The sequence below is a fragment of the Parasteatoda tepidariorum genome, chromosome 5, assembly GCF_043381705.1.
Source record: "Parasteatoda tepidariorum isolate YZ-2023 chromosome 5, CAS_Ptep_4.0, whole genome shotgun sequence".
In the NCBI taxonomy this organism is placed as follows: Eukaryota; Metazoa; Arthropoda; class Arachnida; order Araneae; family Theridiidae; genus Parasteatoda; species Parasteatoda tepidariorum.
In genome coordinates this window covers 31,814,808-31,820,734 of record NC_092208.1, presented here as the reverse complement: position 1 = coordinate 31,820,734, position 5,927 = coordinate 31,814,808, and the positions used below count along the sequence as shown (strand labels likewise).

Here is a 5,927-nt window from a genome sequence, read left to right as displayed (position 1 = left end):
TATCAAATGAGTTCATGTAAAATTTAACTAGATTATTATACAGTCTATGCTCTTTAAAACGATTCCTCCCCAATTAGAGCAACATTTCTGTTATAACAACCACTACATGGAATCCCATTTGTGATTCCATAGGGGCAATGTTATTTTAATGCCTATTGAAACAAAATTTATCTGAACTGAACATTTTGTTCCAATATAGCGATTGAAATTTTTTTCATATACACAGATGCTAAACAATTTTGTACTTTCAAAGCTAACATTTTCCCATTGATAACGAGTCTATCAATAACAAAAGTCTTGAGAAAACTATTTAAATTACTATTTCTTTTGATGTTATCTTTCAATAAACATTGATTACTGCAGCACCATAATATAGAAATCAGAGTTGCCTCTATGATCATAACCTTGCAAAATTTCTTTTCAAAATGTGCAATATTCATCAATCATATTTTTCTTGTTTGAAAATTTTATTCGTTCTTGTTGTGAAGAAATGGTTTATTTTGGAGTATTTATTGTCATAAAACATATTTTTATTGTGTGCACTTATATAGAGTTGTGTGTAATAGACATGAGAAGATTTTGTTACTAAATAAATACATAATTTAGTAAGTACTAAAATTGATTTTTATAAATTTACTGGTATGGTTTTATACAATTTTGTATTAGATTACTAGATATTTTGATCTCTATGTTTTTGAAACATTATAATATGACAAGTGAAAATTATTGCAAATTTGAAACAACCTCAAATTTAACTTAATTTGATCTTTTATTACTCAAGTTCAAAATAGAAATAGTGAACTTAAATTATTTTAATGTTTGTATTGTTAGATTAGATTTGTCAGTGTCTAATTGCGAAAAACCAATTGGTTATCTCAAAAACTAGAAAATACTTTAAAAATTTATAAGAACTATGTAATTGACTATTACTATTTTAATACATTTTAATAACGAGTGTATGTTTGGAAAATAGGCCAAATGAAAATTATTGTAAATGGATGCATTGAATGATTTAAAGTCAAACAATGTGGAACTTGACTGTATCAATTTGCTTTCTTTTCCCCTTTCATTCTATGTTTCAGCACTGATGATGCAGAAGCGGTCACCCATTTTTTAAACTTATTTTTCCTCTGTGCACATTTTGTTATTTCTAAGTTAAAATTAAATTTGTAACCACTATTACGAACTAGAATTAATGAAAATATCTATTGTAATGGATAACTTTTAAAATAAAAAATTCTATCATGTATTTTTATATGTATTCATGTATATCAGCTGATAGCAAGAATTTTTGGAATATTATAATATGTTAAGTTAAAATTATTGTAAATATTTTCTATTTTTTAAAATATAAATATATGTTTAAATTAAACAATTTTTAGAAAATATATTCGGTTGTTGTAAATAAAAAAAATATATGTTTAAATTGAATAATTATGAGAAAAATCTTTTCAGTTGTCAATGTTTTATTGAAATTAATCACTTTTTGTTAAAATTACCTTTTAATATATTCTCGTATTACCTAGAATATTTACTTTCTTTCTTTAAGCCTATATTACATCAGGTGACGCTAATTATTTTGAAAAGAGTGCTGCTGTGTAAAAGGAAAAAGTTGTGCTTGCATCTTTCAACTTTTCCACCTTACTAAAAATTCATTTGTAGACTGATTATTGGATTCATAAATAACATTTATTTTTTTTTTTGTAAGTCTGAGTTGTTGAAATTTCAATAATAAAACAAATGCACAAAGTTGGATTTATTTCAGGGTGCGTAGCGTTTTTCAAAAGTGCTTAAAGGTGCTTATTTTCATTTTTTCAAAGCCCTTAAGGTGCTTTTTACATTGGGTGTTTTTTAAAAGTGCTTAATTTTTCTTTTTTCAAAATAAGATTTTTCCTTTACCATGTTGATTTTTACTACAAATTATGCAAAAAGACGCAGTTCACATTGTTCTATTCAACGTTTACACAATTAATTCAAACCCATTCAATCTATTTCAACGTATTGTGAGTCCATAGCGTATCAAAACGCCATTCGTTTTACATTATTCAAAATTTCATGATTTTTGACAATTGCCAAAAGCAATGCCAAAAGTTTTTTTTTCAACATGATGGTTAAAGCAAGATAAAACCGCGAAGTGTCATACTTTCCAGCCTTACCTAATTAGGATATTTTTTTAAAGTGCCTATTTTTTTGTTGAATAATTTGGCTACACACCCTGTATATACATTCAAAAGTTCAATCACTTACCTTATGTATAAAAAAAATTTATAAACCTGGAATAATTAATTTTAAATAATTATTAAATTACTAGTATTTCAAGCGGCTTTGAATATGTAGTTTTTTCTCCTTTTTTCAGCAAGTTAATTGCAGTAGGATTAGTTCTTGAACATGCTTATAAAATGGTTTCTTTTACGTGCATATCAGTTGAATGTAAACGATAGCGATATTTTTATTTTATTTTTCTTGCTCTATTGTTTTCAGAAATGTACACATAAGATTTTTTTGGGGAATTCTGGCAATCTTGCTGGGTACAATATCATTATTCTTTCTTTCTGTGCCTTTGATGAATCTCCACTATTGTCAGGGACTGATTAAGACAAATTCAGGCCCAAGGCCCACCAAATTTTCTGGGCCCCTTACGGAGTATTTTGAAATTAAGTTTCTGAAGAGTAGTCTTAACAATAAAAAAAAATCTATTGAAGAGAAACATTCTAAAAAATTTGAAAGCAAACAATTGAAGATCATTTTTCTAAGATTAAGTTCTCGCATCTATATATTAAAGCAAAATATAAAATAACAAAACAATGCTTTGTCAAAATAAAAATAGTTTGGTGACCGCGAACAATTGAAAATCAGTGATTTTTGCTAATAGTCACTGATTAGTAGAATTATTTTTCACTGTAAGTTGTAATTATTTTTTTATTTAGTACTTAAACCAACACAAAGCTAGCCGACTTTTCAAAAGATTTAACGATAAGTTCAGCATGTATGCTAAGATATTAAGATTATTAATTATAATTTTTATTCAAAAAATATACAAAAGGAGCCAAAATTATAGCTGCTCATAGAAAATTAAAAGCACATTTAAATAATAATTTATTTAAAGATATCACTTTTAAAAAATTCATATTCAGTGCATTCACTTAAGCCGTTGATGTAAAAACTGCACCAATTCAAATTCAGCTGTACTTTCGAATTTGATTAGTGCAATGTTTACACGAGTTTGGTTTATCACGATATAAAGAAAATTCGAAGAAAGAAAAAGTGAATTGTTTGAGAAAAACTGTTTCTTTCATTATTTAAAAAAAATAGTAATATTGTGGAATTTTTACTAATTCCTGAGCCCCCCTCCCCCCCCCCCTAGAAAGTGTGGTCCTTAGGCCCGTGCCTATTGGGCCTAGGCGATAATCAGGCCCTGACTGTTGTTATTTTCTCATGAGTAAAGAGTAGTTATATTAGTTAAACAGGTTATATTTTTAACCCCTTATATTTCATTCCCTTTGTCTAAAATATTACAACACTTTTAATGAATTTAAAGTAGTTTTACCAAGCAATAAACGTTATAGTGACCAAAATTTTTAATAAAATATTTAAATTTGTTTAGCTACCAGTCATATATTAAGTTAATTGTTATATAGCTTTCATGAATTTCGATTCTATCATACTTACCTGGCACTGGGGATGCCTTGATCATCAAGGAGGCTCCCCCGAGCAGAGACCTCTCATTGCACTGCGAGGGGTTGACGTTCGCCACATTCACGAATTGTGATTGCTTGGGGTGCATAATTTTTGGTAGTTGGGACTGCGTTCGCGCTGTCCCTATTAATATAAAGAGGAGGTAAAGAATAGATTCGGTAATAGTGGTTTCCAACTGGCAACCCGCAAAATAGATTACTATATCAGTTGTCATTTTTTTTTGTAAACAATTTTCGTAAAAAATCTATAAGGGTTTAAAATACTTTTCTCGTCAATAAAAGTCTCGTTTCTGTGAAATTTATCATACCAATGGTGCAAAAAAGATTATTTCTCAGGTTTTGCATCCGGGAAAATATTTATTCAAATACAAAAATAATCATGTAAGTTGCTCTTTTTTATTTAATTTTTTTGTATTTTGTGAATATAATCTAGCATGAGTGTATCAGAAATTCTCCGATTTAACTTTTTGGAACCACTCATTTTGGACGAAAGTATTTACACCGAGTATATTGCCCGAATTTTTTAATATGCAATTAAATATTTTTAAAAATCTACTTTTAATTTTCATTTGTAATTCAATACTTTTGTTTTGTACAGCTTGGCAAAAATCTGACAGTAATATTTAATGTTCCTGCAAACATAAAAGAGTCCTACATAAAATTTTGATTAAGTTGCGGCCCGCCATTTGATTTGTGTTTTTAATTGTGGCCCCCGGCCTCCTGTAAGTTGGAAACCCCTGCTATAAGGAAGGAATATAGAGGGGAGCTCCCCTCTATATTCTTCGCCTATACTAGTATTAAAATTATTTTAATTTCAGCAACATAACTTAAGATTTATGAAATTTTCGAAGATTGGATATAGTAATGAAAGGTAACGCCTACTTTCTGTCCAGAGCTTGAAACGATCAGAATTACATTTTTCTACAGAACAAAATTCAAAAGGTAAGAATTGTCATTTTAAAAACTGCGACATGTTCCATTTCTTGTAACTTCCAATTAAAAATATATTATAGAGAATCTATCAATCATAAGGATGGCAGCACCGTCAGTCGGTGATCACATTTTCTTTTGCTTGTAGTCTTTTCAGTAAATTTACTCCGATTATTCTTTGACGTAGTTTTTATGCTGTTGAAGACTCTAAGATATTAAATTTTTGGAATTTTCGGTACATCACATTGAGCAAGGTTTATCATTATCATTCCGCTACAGAAAGTAGGCGTTACTTCGGAACCTGTAACTACGTTCAACAAAATGTGTAGTACGATTTTATTAAGTCTTTTGTTAGCGCGCATGTATCCCTTTTCGGGAACATCTTTTCTTATAAGATAAAATAAGGTACCTTACTTTATTCTTAGCATTAAGGCCTTTATTTCGCAAAATTAAAACAGTTCAGGCCCTTATAAATTAAATAAGCAGTGAAATATGAAGTTGACTGCTAGGTTGCCAGACACATGCAGCCACTGTGTTGATTGATAGTTCTGCTATTGGTATGATTAACGGAGGTCCTATAAAGTTATATTTTTTTTATAATATCATTCTTACAATAAGTCACTAGAAATCTCGAATATTTGCTATAGCCTACACCACGGAATCTTTTCATAACGATTAACGGAAAATTAAATAGTAAAACTTGAAAAGTAAGGAAAATTACTCCCACTTTTTAAAATAGTCACCATAAGATATATCTCATTTTCTTAATTTTGCTACCATTTTTTAAGGACCGTAAGAACCCTGCTCAGAAAAACAAAAACGCTATCGAAGTTTGACGAATTATTGTGCAGAAAAGTGAATGTAATAAATATCAAAACAGGTTTAATTGAAGTTGAAATGTTAAGGTGCTCCTATTTTCTAATGATCGACTTTCTATTCCTCTCCAGCAATGAAGCATTTCCTATCGTTTATTGCATTCGCAGTCTTCCATTGTGATTTGTCAGATTTCGATAGCCTTATTGTTTTTTCCTGGGTTAAATATAAATTTGTGACCCCTAATGGGAATGAATTTTTTGTTTTCATATTTGCTAAGGATTCTAAAAATAAATATTTTGGGAGATCTTTACGAAACATTCTGAACTATTAAACGTTCACAAATTTTAAAGTTATGAAAACCAATTAAAATCATTTTCCTCAGTAAATGTTATCAAAATTTTTAAGTAAATAATATCTTTTTTTTGGGCAAAACCAACTGAAATCATGATTTAAACAAGGTCAATTTAAATCAAGCAACAATTCAGA

At 29.0% G+C, this 5,927-nt stretch overlaps 1 non-coding gene across 1 annotated transcript; it reads left to right on the top strand.

Moving 5' to 3' along the window:
* Positions 1–3,661: 3,661 nt before the first annotated feature.
* LOC122269472 (U1 spliceosomal RNA) lies at positions 3,662–3,823 on the top strand. The gene has a single exon (XR_006225204.1). It is a non-coding gene; the product is annotated as a U1 spliceosomal RNA (small nuclear RNA).
* The last annotated feature ends 2,104 nt before the right edge of the window (positions 3,824–5,927 follow it).